The sequence below is a fragment of the Thermobia domestica genome, chromosome 8 (genome assembly GCF_964235325.1).
Source record: "Thermobia domestica chromosome 8, izTheDome1.hap1.1, whole genome shotgun sequence".
In the NCBI taxonomy this organism is placed as follows: domain Eukaryota; kingdom Metazoa; phylum Arthropoda; class Insecta; order Zygentoma; family Lepismatidae; genus Thermobia; species Thermobia domestica.
The window spans coordinates 82579737-82596507 of NC_137461.1; the positions used below are offsets into that span (position 1 = coordinate 82579737).

The following is a 16771-nucleotide window of genomic DNA, read 5'->3' on the forward strand; positions in this document are numbered from 1 at the left end:
TCAACCACACCCCACCCATTCATCCTATCTATCGTCTTATACATAGTGGTGATATAAGAATTCGATATTTTTTGTCTCTCTTTCTTATTTCAGATGGGAAATTATGAGCGTTAAACACAGATGACGTACAAGAAACAGTATAATTTTTTTGTCCTGTTGCACAATTGAAATATCTAATAAGGAAGCAGAAATTAACGCTAACAACTCAAGGTCTGCAGAGTAAGAAACGTCAAATATAAATAAATGACTTTATAAGCACGTAAATCTACCGTTTACACCTTCTATTATTTTAAAATATTATGTATACGAATTCTATTCTATGTTTTAGTACGACTTTACAATTGTGTGTGGTTTTAATCCACTTAATACATGTGGCCCTATTCACCTTACGAACGGCCCTATTCACCCAGATATGTTAGGATGAATAGGACCATTCGAGGCGAGTATATATATACATTTTTATAGTATTATACAATTTTTGAAGAAAATGATTTTTTGTGAACTTTATAGTAGAGATATGGTATATTATAAATCTGTAAAAAGTTCTTTAATAAAGCACCAATTGTAGCAGTACAAGGTAATTTTCTTGAAAGTGGCCCTATTCACTCCAATCTACTATATTGCTGTTTCAAATCCCGTATCATTCCAGCAATAATACAATTATAGATTTGAATTTTTCGTGTTTTCTTTAGTCTTATGGACATAACCATCAGTTACCCGTTAAACTTTCGATTTCATTTCTTGTAAAGTATGAGCGCTTTTATTTCTCGTATACAGTGAAACTTCCCTTAACGGACACTCCTCAATAGAGGATGTCTCCATAAAAGGGACATCTTTTATCCTGGCAAAAATATATGTATTACTATAGAAAAGAACCCTTCCTCTTACGAACATGGATAGTTGTCTTTAGTTCCATCGTTTTAGTAACCTCTCCACAGGGGTCTACCTACGAAGGGAGAAAAATGGGGAGCTACCCCAACGGCACTCAGACCCCCCAAATGGAGTTCGACTACTAGGTGTTTATTTAAACATGTTTACTACAACACATGAGAAAGCTAATAATACCAGGAAATCTAATAATATCAATGTTCACACACGGGAAGAATGTTTAATAAATATAAAATCGGAAATTTGATTGTAAAATCTTTTACTTTAAGCGGAATTGTTAAAACGATGCAATCATTTTTTAATATGCATTTACATTTCGAAATTCATGTCCCCTTCAACTTAGGCGAATACTTACATTAAGAATTTTCTGAATAAAGAATCGAAAATTTTAATATTGAAAATTGTCCCCTTTGGGAACTTAATTTTTGAAAATGAAACACCTTTTCGATTAAATTTCCATTAGGAGTTTATGTATCAAACTTTTTCATCCTCAGCTTAAACGATTACTCTCAGAAAGTTTTTCTGTATAAAGAATCGGAAATTTGAATGTTACAGAAATTGTTCCCTTTACCATTATAAGCAGAATTGTCGAAACATGTATTCTCTTATTTTTAATTAAGAGATTACCTACTGAATTCGACTCCTCTAACTTGAGTGACTCCTCACATTTGCCAGATTCTCAATAAACAATAGAAATTTTTAAGATAGAAATTGCCCCCTTTTTCCTATTTAAGAGCGGAATTTTCGAAAACTACTGAAACACGTGTTCAGTTATTTTTAATGCGAAGTTCATATGTCAAGTTTTCTCTTCCTAATGTTAGATACTTTACGCCTGGGAAATATATTTGACCCTCCTTTAACCCCCCTTTGGCAAGGGAGTTTCCTGTACAAATGTTATATTTATAGCTATAATAGTATATAACCTTTATCTTGAGTGAATCACTTTTACTCTTTTACTTAATAGCATAGTTATGACAGAAAAAAATTCTAAACCTCGGCAACATATAATAATAATTACCAAATTCTCAAATGCAATAATTAGTCCAACGCTGATCAGTAACTACAGCCAGAAATATATTATGGAGAGTTCAAATACTCGTAATTATCAAAAAGAAGAAATGCGCTTGCTCTCTCTCTCTCTCACACACACACATTATATATATATACATGCAGTGGCGGATCCAGGATATGATCAAGGAAGGGGCTAAACCATAGTTTACCGTTTTATCCAGTGTAAAGCAGGATTGAAGCCCATTTTATCCAATGAATATCTAAGCGTCAAGGGGGGCTATAGCCCCCTTGGATCCGCCACTGTATATATATATATATATATACACCAAGCACGGTGTGCTCACTGGCTGAAATGTAAACCATATACTCGGCCAGATATCAAAAAGATAAATAAAGGCTATGAACCCAAAGAAATTAGCTACAATGACAAAAATGGAGAAATATTAGGATATACACACGGCATACTAGAAAGGTGGGCTGAATATTACCAGGAACAATTAGGAAAGGAAAAGACGCAAGAGCTGGAACTCTCAACCACTGCAAACATAGGGAAGAATACAAGTGACGTCACAGAAAAGCAGCCAACATATGAAGAAGTGGAAACAATCTTAAACCAAATGAAGAACAATAAGGCCCCAGGCGAAGATGAGACAACAATAGAATTAATAAAGATGGCAGGCGTTACAATGAAGAGAGAAATTCATGAACTCTTAAGCGCATCTGGGAAGAAGAACGAATACCTAAGGATTGGCAAGGAGGAATTATCTGCCTAATACACAAGAAAGGAGACCGCACAAAATGCAGCAATTACAGGCCAATAATGTTACTGAGCACGGTGTACAAAATATTAACGAACATTATTAACAAAAGAATGAAAAAGTACACAGAAACAATAATCGGAGAATACCAGTGTAGATTTAGACCTGGAAGAGGCACGACTATTCGTTCTACTGCAAATTATAGAAAAACATTACGAATACGGACTTGACCTTATAATTCTATTTGTTGACTATCGCAGAGCCTTTGACAGTGTAAATAGAAACCAAATCATTAAAGTGATGCAGCAAATGGGCATTCCCAATAAGCTGATTAATTTAACACAAATGATAATGCGCCAAACAAGCGCTAAAGTAAGAATAGGAAATGCTATAAGTCGAGAATTTCAGTATTACAAAGGAGTCAAGCAAGGAGACGGGCTATCCACCACGCTCTTTATTATAGCACTGCACGCAGCTGTACAGGAAGTAGACAAAAGAGGCTCAATTTTCACCAAAAGCACCCAGATATGAGCATACGCAGATGATATTGTAATAGTGGCTAAAACAGAAAAAGATCTGATGGAAACATATCAAAGATTAGAAGAAGAAGTAAATAAACTTGGATTAGAAACAAACGTCAACAAAACAAACTACATGATTGTCACTAGGAAACCAGAGAAATTTAAAAAGAAAATCATAGTTATACATGGGAAAGAATTCGGAAGAGTGAGCTCGTTTAAATATTTAGGTATTTCAATCAACGAACGAAAAAACAAAAAGGAAGAAACGATAAGAGAAAGGATACACATGGGAAACAAGGCTTACTACGCAAATATGCAACTAATCAGAAGCAAACTCATAAACAGGAAAACCAAGGTTACCATCTACAAAACATTAATCAGACCAATCGTAACGTGCGTACGGAGCAGAAATATTTGTCATGAACAAGGCAGAAGAAGCAGCTCTACGAAGATTCGAAAGAATAATAATACGCAAGACATACGGCCTAGTGAAAGAAGACTATATATGGAGAATAAGGAGCAATGAAGAAGTAAACAGTACAGAGGTTGTTCAGCCTACATTTGGCCGATTTCGTTCCTTTCCCCTCCCGGGCAGAATGGACTCACCCGATCTGGCTCGTGGTGTCCTGCAGTGTTGTGCAATGGCTTCCTGGGAACGGAGTTGTTCTTCCGCGCGGACGACAATAACGCACAAAACAGGACCATTGTTGTGAATGTTGTGTTAAATTTGTTTCCAAGTGCGTGGGTTTCCGCTCTGTGACCAAAATGCCGCCCAAACTAAGCCGGTTTTGGGAAGGCTATGTTGCGGCTCTTTATGACGCCCACTTTAGTGTTTCTGTCATTAGAAAACAGTGCAAGAAGAATGGTTGCAACATCAGTTTAAGTGGAATAAAAAATGTTATTAAAAAGTACAAGGACAACGAAGCTCCACCATTTGGATCACCAACGAACTTGCCTAGGAAGCGGGAATGCACCAAGGCCACCTCCACCAAGCAGAGGAAACTTCGCAAAATAGCAATGCAAGAAAATCCGCCAACACAAAGGTTTATGGCTAATCGTCCTGACATGTCTTTGGGGACTGTGAGCCGGACGTTACACCATCAACTCAAGCTGGAAAATGTCATGAAAGCTCGCGGCCATCTTCTAACGGATGCCCACCAAAAGGAACGAAAATGTAACGCCCGGAAGCTGTACGAACGGCATCTGGCAAAACAAAGGTGGATGTACGTCGTAACGCTCGGTGAAGCATGGATTTACCTTTCCGACTGCGGCAAACCGAGAGCCATCATGTACCTAGAGAAAGGCGCCAAGAACTTCAGAAGGTGGGTCCGTGTCTGTAAAGAATCCTTCCCAAAAAGGTTCATGGTCGTTACTGGCTACTGTTACCGAGGAAAACTGAAGATTCGTAGGGTAACGAAGAACTGCAAAATAAATTCGCAGTATTTTCAGGAGCAGATCATGCGGCCGATCTCCTAGCATGAGATTCCAACAATGTACGGAAATGACGCCAATCTGTGCGCATTCACATGGACAAGGCCTCATCACATAACTCACGATCGTCCCTCGCATACTACAGGGAGATGGAGGAGGCAAGTGGTATACAGGTGATACATTTCAATGAAGTACCTGTTAAATCTCCAGGTGCAAGTCCTATGGACTTGGATTTGGATTGCTGAAGCGGGTTTTGGGAAAACGGTGTGTGGCAACTGTGGAAGGACTTTGGAAAGCAGTGCAAAGGGAATGGGACAAGATTCCCCTCCCAGTTCTTCAGAGAAGCCTATTACAGTGGAAATTACGCTATCGGGCTATTGTTAGGAACCAAGGGAAACACATCGAGCACTTACGGACCTGGCGCCATGGATTCTTCTAAATTTTTAGGTAAGTCGAAATTGGCCAAATGTAGACTGAACAACCCCTGTATATTAAAAAATGAAGATACTGTAACGTTTATTAAATCTCAGCGAATAAGATGGCTAGGCCACGTACAGAGAGTGCCAGAATCGAGAATACAAAGGAAAATAATGAAAGACAAAATATATTGTGTAAGAAGGAAAGGAAGACCAATGACAAGGTAGATAGACGACGTAGTGAGAGACCTAAAAAACGATTAAAAGTGAAGAGATGGTGGGAGATCGCCAATGATAGAAAAGCATGGAGGCACATTGTTAGGGAGGCCAAGGGTCACAAAGAGCTGTAGCGCCAGTTGGTAAGGTAAGGTAATAGTCGGCCAGAGTACTTCATGGGGTCTTGTGACATAAAGTTTAGTGTTATTTATTTTAGCACCGAGACTATAAGAATTGCAGGTGAGACAAATACAAAAGAAATTACATTCTTTTCAGTTTTACTGAAAATAATTCGCTAAGAAGTACCACTGATTACTGATGAAATTCGTTAAGAAGTACTAAATTCCTGACGCTACAGCCATGAACGACTATGGTCAGCAATGTGGTTCACTTTCAATTAGGTGATGGGTGGCCAGCTCATCGGTTCCCAGGTTTCATTATTTCTGGTCTTTCTGGATCGGAGTTTCACTATCTCTTAATTGATGTAGCTCCCAAATTGACTCATAAGGCTGGGTAAATATCAGAAAATTTTAGTTCTCCTAGCTAAAATAGGCCTGTACTTTTTATCATTCACATACAGGCAAAGTCAAACGAATGGACTTCCTAAAATAATTTATATTTCCTTATGAATAATTTACTGGTACATTTCCTACAGCCTGAGATTCTAATTTTGCAGTGTCAAAACCCATGTTTCAACTGCAAATAATAATGACAATAACAATAATATGTGTAATAGATATTAATATGTAGTCTAAGTTATTAATGCTATTACATGCTGAAAGAGGAATTTTGGTTCGCTTTTAGTATGAAGTCTGGCCACCCTGAAAAACTCCTTGGACTTCTCAAGAAAAGCTTGCTGAGTATTACTCATCTGATTTTTCTCTGCATGCGGCGAAGTTGGGAACTAACTTCCTTGTTTACAAGTGGTAGCAGCAACATGGCAGGGTCGCCAGAGGTACTAGTTTCTTGAGATTTCTTTTATAGTCAGGTTTTCGAGAAAATCAAAAGGATATGAACAGAAATATTTTCATTTAGTATCGCTTCACATTATGTTGATGGTGCCGGTAGGAGAATAAAATAGGGAAATGATATGCATGGTATACTCTATGAGGAAAACGGGGATGTTCGACGGCGGAAGATCTAGCTGAGGCACAAGGCCTGTTACTTTGTAGGAAGACGTCATGGCAACCCTGTAAAGGAATACAGAAAACCATTCTTGCCTTCCCTCCCACCGCGTCCTTCGCCCAGTATCAAAACATAAACACAAGAGCAGCGCCACTACAAAACAAATGCATAGACTCGTACGAAGGGTAATACATCCCTGCTTCTCCATGACGCATAAGTATTCTCAGCGGGAACCGGTCAAAACCCCCACAGCCAAAACCCCCACACTCAAGAAATGTCAAAACGCCCACACAAACGGTCATAACCCCCACACAAATGGACAAATCTCCCAAACGCACGAACGGTCAAAACCCCCACACTCAAGAAATGTCAAAACGCCCACACGATCGGTCATAACCCCCACACAAATGGACAAATCTCCCAAATACACGAACGGTCATAACCCCCACAGCCAAAACCCCCACACTGGTAGTCGGTCATAACCTCCAACGGTCATAACTCCCACACAAATGGACAAAACAGCCACACATAACAACGGTCACAATCCCCACACAAATGGACAAAACTCCCACATGCAGAAATAGTCACAACTGCCACACAAATTGACAAAACCCCCATACTCATGTATTGCCCTTGTACTTTTTAATAACATTTTTTATTCTACTTAAACTGGTGTTGCAACTATTCTTCTTGGGCGTCATAAAGAGCCGCAACAAAGACGTGAAATGACGATCATTTCAGAGTGTGGGGGATTTGTCCGATTTTGTGGGAGTTTTGTCCATTTATGTGGGGATTATGACCGTTGCTATGTGTGGCTGTTTTGTCCATTTGTGTGGGGGTTATGACCGATTGTGTGGGCGTTTTGACATTTCTTGAGTGTGGGGGGTTTTGACCGTTCGTGCGTTTGGGAGATTTGTCCATTTGTGTGGGGGTTATGACCGATTGTGTGGGCGTTTTGACATTTCTTGAGTGTGGGGGTTTTGGCTGTGGGGGTTTTGACCGTTCGTGCGTTTGGGAGATTTGTCCATTTGTGTGGGGGTTATGACCGTTTGTGTGGGTGTTTTGACATTTCTTGAGTGTGGGGGTTTTGGCTGTGGGGGTTTTGACCTAGACCCTTCTCAGCCCGAACATCTTTAGCATATAAGTGCTTTCTGTAATTGAAAATAAATTATTTCCCAATTGATCCTACGGTTACAAGGAATTTCAATCAGAAACTAGTGTCAACAGCAGTACACGGAGATAATTGCACACTTTTTCACACGAAGCTGATAGACCGTCAAGATTGATCAATTCTGTCTTCATTGTCAGTATTTCATAACAATGTTTATGTTCTTATTGGGTTACTTGTGTTTTTAATACATTTTCAAAAGGAACTGAGAACTTCTATATGGTATGATCTATACTTATGAACAAAAATTACAATTTGTAAGGGAATTAAGGAACTTGTATACGGATATGATTTATACTTACGAAGAAAATTATAGTTCGTAAGGGAATTAAGGGACTTTACTTACGATGAAAATTACAGTTCTTAAGAATTAAGAGACTTCCATAGGAATATGATCTATACTTACGAAGAAAATTGCAGTTTGTAAGGAATTAAGGAGTTTTCATAGGGGGTATGATCAGTACTTAACAAAGAAAATTACAGATTATAAGGGAATTACGGGACTTTTATAGGGGTATGATCTGTACTAACGATGAAAATTAAAGTTTGTAAGGGAATTACGGGACTTTTATAGGAGTATGATCTGCAAGTAAGAAGAAAATGGCCACAATCATTATATTTTGCACTTTACATCCATATATACAATATATATCCCCCATCAATCTTTAATTTCTTTGCAAAGAGGATTTTATTCTTATTTCCTCCACAATTATGAACGCCAAGTACAGCATTTTGATTTACATTTATAAGTAATATTTACTGTATACTCAATATGGGGCCCGAGTAATCGAAATTTATGTAACCTTTCAGTAATAGACACCTCTAATTTAGGATCAAACAATAATGTCCTATTGGTGTCCGTTATTAAGAGTTTTCACTGTATTAGGAAAGTGTGTAGCATAAGGTCATTTTTCCGTGTACGTTATACAAGCATATACTAGAATTTTAAATAATGTATGGGTGGGAGGAAAGGTAACAAAAAAGTCAATAAAAATAAGCGAGACAAAATTTGTAAATTTACACTTAACAAAAAAGTCAATAAAAATACGCGAGACAAAATTTGTAAAATTACACTATGTTCCGAAACTGAAACGAAACTCGTTCACGCTAAAAATTCTATTGTGGAAATCTAAATCGTAACCTGGTGAATTATTTATTAATGCTTTGGTCCGTTACAGATGATTAATATTATGAGAGAACTAAGATTGCTATGAAATTAGGGAAAAAGTAACATTTTATTCTTGAAATAATTAAACCCATTTGACTATATAAGTCTTAGTTCTTGATACTGAGTAAGGAATTAAAATTATCCTATTTATTATGCACACAATGAATTAACACTATTTTGAACTGATCTGATTACAAAATTAATCACTGAAACTGCAACTATAAAATAAAATCAATTTACTCGTACATTTTTCATTGATCATATAACAACAAAAACAGGACTATCTACAGAGCTTTATTTACATATTCATGCACCAATTAGTTTCAAGTAATATTAATTTTGTGGAATGCACTAGTCCTTCGAAAACCCGATTTTAATCCACGAATTAAATAAAATTTGTCCATTCGGTAAACTTCACAATGTTTATTGGACGGCAGCAATAAGCACTTCATTGCAGAATTTAGATATGCCATATATTTGCACCCTCTTCACTGAAACTGAAGGACGAACCTGTTTAACGCACCTGTGTGCTGTGTGCTAAATCACTAAACTGCACTGTAGCTGCCTTTCTATTTGAAAGTCTCTCCTCGGAATCTTCGCTCGTCTTCGGTTTCTTTTGGACAGTACTGGTTCTCAACTACTTCTCACGCATTCTCTCAAACGACCTCACCATGTAATACCTAAAGGGGAAAAAAGAAAAACAATGAGATGCTATTCCCGAAAATGTAAAATGCTGAGCATTTTAAGATTTTATTTGAGGAAAAAGGCACGCCTTTATGGCTCTATGTTTAAGACGGCGTCACCGTATTACGCGTATATTAAAAATTGATATATATATATACTCCTAATGTTGAGTATTAATTTATAATCTCGCAATTGATAAGATTGCTAATTAATGTCTGTACAACGTACAAAAATGACCTTGCTACACTTTTGTTTAGTTTTATAATATTAAAGCTCTTGTCCGGTTGTTCTTGTTCATTGTAATTGATCTCCAGGGTTATATGTGGAGATAGCTGAACCAAGCTATCACATAACATGACAAAATAACGGATTATTTCCTTTTATACTCATAATCTTGCTTAAACATTCAGAACCCTGTACAAATAGTACAAGGGCTCTACAAGTACATGCAAACACATACTATAAGGATTAGTATCTCTGGAATCAAAATTTTGCAAAAGAATTCCTGAATGGCATGCATATATATTAATTATTCTCCCTGCCAAAAAAGTTTGGCCAAGTTATGAATCAAGAATGCAAGTAGAAACAGAAGCATGTACAACACAGGCTGCCAACGAGACTAGAGCCGAGGCTGTCTCGTTTCGAAAGGAAGCCGTGAAAGTAATGTCTTCTCATGGAAAGTACATCTATTTCTATCGTGAGAACCTTGTACCCACGAAAAATTGTCTCGTCTCGCCTCGTGTCGTGAGCAACCATAATGACAATAATAGCACAGTTATTCATACATACGAATATACGAATTCCAGAGGCCTTATCACTGCGAAATTAAAATACCGCTAATTTTACAGTTATTATGTGATATTTTCAAATAGATAAAAGATCATCGAAATGTGGAACAAGATCGCGCTAGATAATATTTTGCATGAGGTACTGTTATCACGATTCATCTAGTAGCTTTCCATTTGCAGCCATTTAGAAATGCAAAAATAAATGCCGACCTTCTAAATGGCTGGAAATCGAAAGCAGATAAGTAAGTCGTGATAACGGTATCTCATGTAAAATAATATTGTCTAGGGATCTCTTGTTCCACTTTTCGATTATCTTTTATCTATTTGAAGATGTAACATAATTACTGTACAATAAGCGGTATTTTAATTTCGCCGTGATGAGGACTCTTAAGGCTGTGGATCCTACGCAGGATCGTTGTTAACGTTGTATTAAGAGCTTAACTAACGCATGACACTAGCTTCTGTCTTTAGAAACACGTGAATGAAGTTAACAACGATTTATAGCGAAGAAGGCCAGCCATGACTTCTCCGCAAGGTTGTCCAAACACACTGGGGGAAATCAAGGTATGAGAGACATCTTTTCTTTTATAGTGATTTCTCTAATTGTGTTTGGATAACCCTGCGGAGAAGTCGTGATTAGCCTTCTTCGATATAAATTGTTGTTAACTCCACGAACGTATTCTAAACACGAACGTCAGCATCACGCGTTAGTAAAGCTCTTACTACAACGCTAGAAACGACTCTGCATAGAGCACTATATGTCTAGCTCAATTCTCTGGGTTAGAAATCCACATTAAGCTGTAGATCCATGTCTCATACATCCTCAGTGCTTAAATGGACGCTAAACTCCAATTCAACCGACCAACGAATTGTTAATACAGTGAAACCTCCCTTAACGGTCACCTCCATAACACGGACAATTTCTTTTGTCTCGGCAAAAATTTATGTATTATTTAGAGTCAGAGTCCTCCCTTTAAGGACATTTTCAGATACGAACAAGGACAGTTTTCTTTCCTTCCTACCTCTCAATGTTTTAATAACATCCTCAAAAAGGATAGGAATTATTCTCAGTTCAGACGTATCTAGCACAGAAAATACTTTCCGTAATTTGAAAATGAATCTGCAATGCAGTGCACTAGACAAACAAATCATTTCCCCACAAAATTTCCTTATCATAAGTCGGTGACATGGTGACCCACTATGCAGAACAGTTTTAAGCTGTACTTGAAATTATGATTTTCCATTATCCACAACTTTTGTTCTGGTGTGAAATACAGAAAAGCTTTCAATGGGTAAAAACAATCGTGGAGAGCCATTCATATGGCCAAGAATTTTATGTGGAACAACTCTCCTTTTCTAACAATTTCATTTCTCTTCCCCTACAACACCAAAGATAGAGGAACAAACATAGTTTATTTTACGATAAAGATTTTGCGAGCATCCCTCCCCCAGTAATTCGAATACTGAGTAAAGCATTTCGATATTAGGCTATATTTACACAAATTAATGTATTTACAGTAACACATGAGCTGTGATTACAGTATCACATGAGTTGTGAGTAATGTAATATACTTTTCTTGAATCTCTCTGTGTAGGACATCTCTCATTTACGAACAAATAATCGTATTTGTATAAACGTATCACTACGTTTTAGTATTACGTAATAATATGTGAAATTACCCTTTGTACTAACGTTGAAGAATAAATTTTACTTCAAAGATAACGGAATAGATAGTGAAAGAATACACAATAGCATAGTTAGCCACTCTGACTGATACATTCCGAAAGGACACGATCTTAAAAATAACCTAGTCCGATTCTTCTACCTGTAATACTACACGATCAGCGGTTTATTTATGATTTTGTTTCGGGAGGGGCTTTGCTAATTTTGTTCCTGGAAATGTGAAAATTTTGCAAGACATTTCATTTACTTTAATACAGTAAAAACAATGTAGGGGATAATAAGCACGGAAGCCCCCTAAATACGCCACTATACACAATTTACATATAATCCCATTGGAATTACACGACGAGCCGTCATCGCGCGAAATATTTAAATTATATTATGACCAGAACTCAAGAAAACTAATTGCAATGGGAATTAAAACAATATCTTAAGCAATATCTTAATTTTGACACAAACTTGTAAAAAAGAAATAATGTACACCTACGTTGGTTGCAATACGAACCTACAGATTATAATATTGAGCTTCTAAAAGACACATGGCCTTCATTTTTGTTGAAAATGTCTGTACAATTTCAGCTCGTGATATTTACGCGTACAGTACCTACAAATGAATACTAACAGCAGAAGAGCAATGCTGAAATAACGCTGTTTCCACATATTTTATACATTTTATCGCTTTATTGATAGCGAAAGTGAAAAGAGCTGGTTCTCTCATATCAGAATACATAATGTTCGAAGCATTGCGAAATATCTACAACAGGATTTGCGTTTTCTCATTTTTTTCACTATATTGACATGTTATTGAGGATAAATTGAAAGGAGAAAAATAAATGAAATATGGGTAGTTAATTTAGCATCTTAAGCTTATGTCCTCTGGGTTAAAGGAGAGGGATGAATGGTTATGAAAAAATGGTGAAATGCAGATGTGGAATGAAACGGAGAACCTCGAGAAGACACACGGACACGATGTTGTACAGCACAAACTCATATGGCCTGCGACCGAACCAGGAACCTAAAGCATCTTCCACTAAGCCACAGTACCCTAAGGATACAATGAAAATAAGCAACATAAAAGGTTCAGTCGCATTATGTAAATTAATTCATGTTGATCTTCCGAGATATTGTGTAATTTCTTTTGATAGGTAATTTGGATTTAACGTTCCTTTACAGTATCAATGCTATATCACACGTGGACCCATAACTTAATGAAGAATCCGAACCATACGAACTCTCGCCGGGAATCGAACACTTAACTCCTCCCGTCCACAGTACGTATGTTAACCATATAGCTCTACGATAACGTTCAGTTTCTTTTACAATAGTCTTTAGCCCAAATGTTTTCCGCTATTCAAATACAACAGTTTAAAATTAGTTTATTCTTATTTTGACGTAAAAGAGAAAGTTTATTTACACCCTGACCACGCATGTATCTTTAGGAAGTCCCATGGCACTTTTCGCTGGTCTAATGGCTAGCGTATGCATCTTTCGTGCACGTGGTCTCGGTTTCGATTCCCAGTGGGAGAGCACAACAAATTTCATTATATTCTTTTTCATTAATCATCCGTCTCCTTCAATCTAAATAGCATAACGCAGGACGTTAAACTAAATTTTTTCGTTTACAAATTTCTATATTTATATTCACAGACGTAACTAAAACAAATATCTTTTGGAGGGAGGGGCAATTGAGTTTCTCCTTTCTACTTAGAAAGGCTACATTATAGTACAAAAAGACTGCACTTAATAACACATTTAATTATTTACACTTGCCTTATAAGTCTGTGTATTTATATGTACCATAAATGGAGTTAGGGGCCGCGGTGGCTCAGTGGTAGAGCGTTCACCTCTGGTGCTTGGGAGAGTTCCTACACAAGTGAACTTTGTGGTGGACAAACACCGTGTGCGTGGGTTTTCTCGGGGTTCTCCCGTTTCCTCCCACTTTCCTCATTCCACCATTTCATTCATTACTCATCATCACCGTCTCCTTTAGCCTAACCGGCATAATCGTGGGACGTAAAACTTAAAGATTTCATTTCATTTCATAAATGGAGCTTAATCACATTCTTGAGTATATTAGAGTTAAATACTCTTTCTGTGAGCGTAGTAGTCTATTTGACACCTGATGGGAGTGTAAAAGATGCGGCGAAAATGAAATGTTTAACGTCTGTACGAAGAAGGAGACAGATGATTTATAGGAGTGAGTGAATTCACGTCTCTGTCAATAGCGTGCCTGTATAGGGTGAAATCTAGTTCCGAGTGGGAACTGAAGCATTGTAGTGAGTTGATACTCTTCCGCCTGGAATCGAACCCGGAACCTTGTACACAAAAGGCACGATCTCTAGCGTGGGAGAAGGGTTCTAACTGAATGATGAAGGAAGAATTGGTTAAATGATTAAGTGTGGGGAAACGAGGCAACGGAGAGAAAATATAAGCCCCACAAACTAGTACCGGAATCGAACTAGAAATCCTTCATATCGGAGCCACTAATGCTGTAAAATTATTCGAATATTGGCTGTTCAAATGTTTTTTCTGTTGTTATTCGAATATTCCAATATCTACGATATTGGAATATTCCAATATTCCGTAAATATTCGTACTTAATATTCGATCCATTATTTGTTATTCAAATAATTATTCATTATTCGAACAACGAATGTTCGAAGAATTCTTTTAAATTGTGACAACATTAAGCCACACCACTAAGACAAAGCTGATCAAAAGACTAATTTAAATGGAATATTTCATTCTGAATATGACAAAAACAAACTTTAGAGAAGTTGTTTGTCCTATTTACACGGGAGGATCAGAAACTAAGGTTACAGGGCCGATATGTCTCGAATTTCGTCTGTTATAGAGGAATGAGGAGTGTGCGGTAATTATTTTCATATATAAGTTGGCAACTGTGCAGAGTTTTAGCCACTTACCACTAGTTGTAGGTAAACAAAAATGACTCGTTTGGAAAACTTATCTCGCGAAGAAGTCTGCTCAGTTCTGTGGGCAAAACATGTAACCGTGGCTGAAATTCACCGGTAGCTGGTAGAGGAAACTGCCAGGAATTCTCACCAATGGGCGTCATCTTCCTTCACAACAACGCGCGCCCGCTTACAGCCTAGAAGACCATCACGTTGTTGAAGCAGTTTCACTGGGAGATAATCAACCACCGTTCATACAGCCCGAACCTCGCTCCACGGGACTTTTACCTGTGCCCGTACTTGAAGGAGCATCTATAAGGCCGTCGCTTCGCTTCAGACAAGGAAGTGAAACACTTCGTGACAACGTGGTTGAACACACAAGGACAGGATCTTTACCAGGAGGGAATCTTCAAACTCATCCCACGAAACAAGTGCTTCAACCAATATGGAGAGTATGTCGAAAAACAACCTAATGTATGCATTCTCTGTTGGCTGTATTAGTTGTATGAAATAATATAGACCCCTATACACGTTTCACTGCAGGCTTTGTAAACTTACTTTCTGATCATTCCTCATGAGTCCTCCAAATAAAATGGATTTGAAGTTTGTTCATAAAAGACCCAGTAACACTAGGTGGATCTGTTCTAATTGAGTTGAGAGTCAAACTGTGAGGGTCATTTTTTCTTTACGAAAAAGAAGAAAAGTTAACAATAACTAGTCACGAAATGAAAGGAATCCCTTAACAAAAGACAAACCGATCCGGCAAGGAGTGAAAAGACAATGCAGAGTTAAAACAATCCCGTTAGTGTTCACGGCATTCTATGTATATAATTCTTATTTTGAAATTCAGTACTACGCTGAAGCAGAAATTCTAAACCATTCATAGTTGTGTTTCCTCTTCAGTATCGGTATAATATGTATAACCGGAAAATGACACATATGATATTAGGCACTGACCTGGAAGAAATTTAAAAGAGCGAAGGTTTCTATTTCTTGTGACATCGATCAATGATGTACCGTAGTAACTGATTACAATGGAAAAAGAATAGTTTACGCACCGTTTAACTCAAGATGAAGAGAAACACGTAAGTCTTCCCTCAGCAGGTTTTAACTGATATTTCTTTAAATGTAAACCCAAGTGTTACATTGCATGACTCACTTCCGTCGAAACAGGAATATGACATTGGTATTAACAGCCTTCATGAGTAAAACAAAGACTTAAGAACATAACAATAAAACATAAGCAACTCCAAGTTCTAACATTTCAATTCGGTTTCTGAAAAAGAAAAAAATAACATTATGCTTTGCATATTCCCATAACTGCCTTGCGTGATAGCTCATATAGCAACGATATGGCCTGACTGAACACTTCCTGACATAATTTTAAAATACGTACTTTTCGAAAAAAAATTGAAATAAAATTTTGATATTGATTTTGAAGAAACAAGTTCTGTATTAGCCTGTATGATATTGTATACCACCAGGGCCGTGCTGGGATACTAATGAGGGCGGTGGACAAGTCTACTAAAAGGGCGCCCATACAAACGGGAATATATATATATATATATATATATAGAGAGAGAGAGAGACTTTTTGAAAGAAAGTATGGGTGCCATTTTAACCTCGAATCGAAATCCTCTCCTCTTTAGGACAGAAAAACTTTTTAGTTGCTGTAATAACATTTCTGTCAAATAAAAAGAAGCTAAATGTATCAACAACTTAATATAGCACGCCTATGGACGCAGGAGGCTCACTGCCTCGTTTACAAAAGCTCTCCATTGATTTCTGTCTTTAGAAAACTGAACCCAGTTTCTACTTTATAATTCAATCTCTGCGAGAACCATTTTAGTATTATCCTTCCATCTGCGCCTCGGTCTTCCTAACGGCCATTTTCCTATTTGGATTTCCAGTTACAACTTCGAAAGCGTTTCTAATTTCTTCCATTCTCGCTACATAAACCGACCATTTGAGCCTCCTAGACTTGATGACCCTAACAATGCA

At 37.4% G+C, this 16771-nt stretch overlaps 1 protein-coding gene and 1 long non-coding RNA gene across 3 annotated transcripts in view; both read right to left on the bottom strand.

The window, feature by feature from the left end:
• LOC145692194 (protein CASP-like) overlaps nt 1-16771 on the bottom strand; it is a 666401-nt gene that overhangs the window by 628720 nt on the left and 20910 nt on the right. The gene's annotated exons all lie outside the window — the stretch shown is intronic.
• LOC145693002 (uncharacterized) overlaps nt 8924-16771 on the bottom strand; it is a 28493-nt gene continuing 20645 nt past the window's right edge. For both annotated transcript variants that reach the window (XR_014132679.1, XR_014132680.1), the window contains exon 2: nt 8924-9382. This is a non-coding gene — a long non-coding RNA (uncharacterized LOC145693002). The remainder of the gene's footprint in view (nt 9383-16771) is intronic.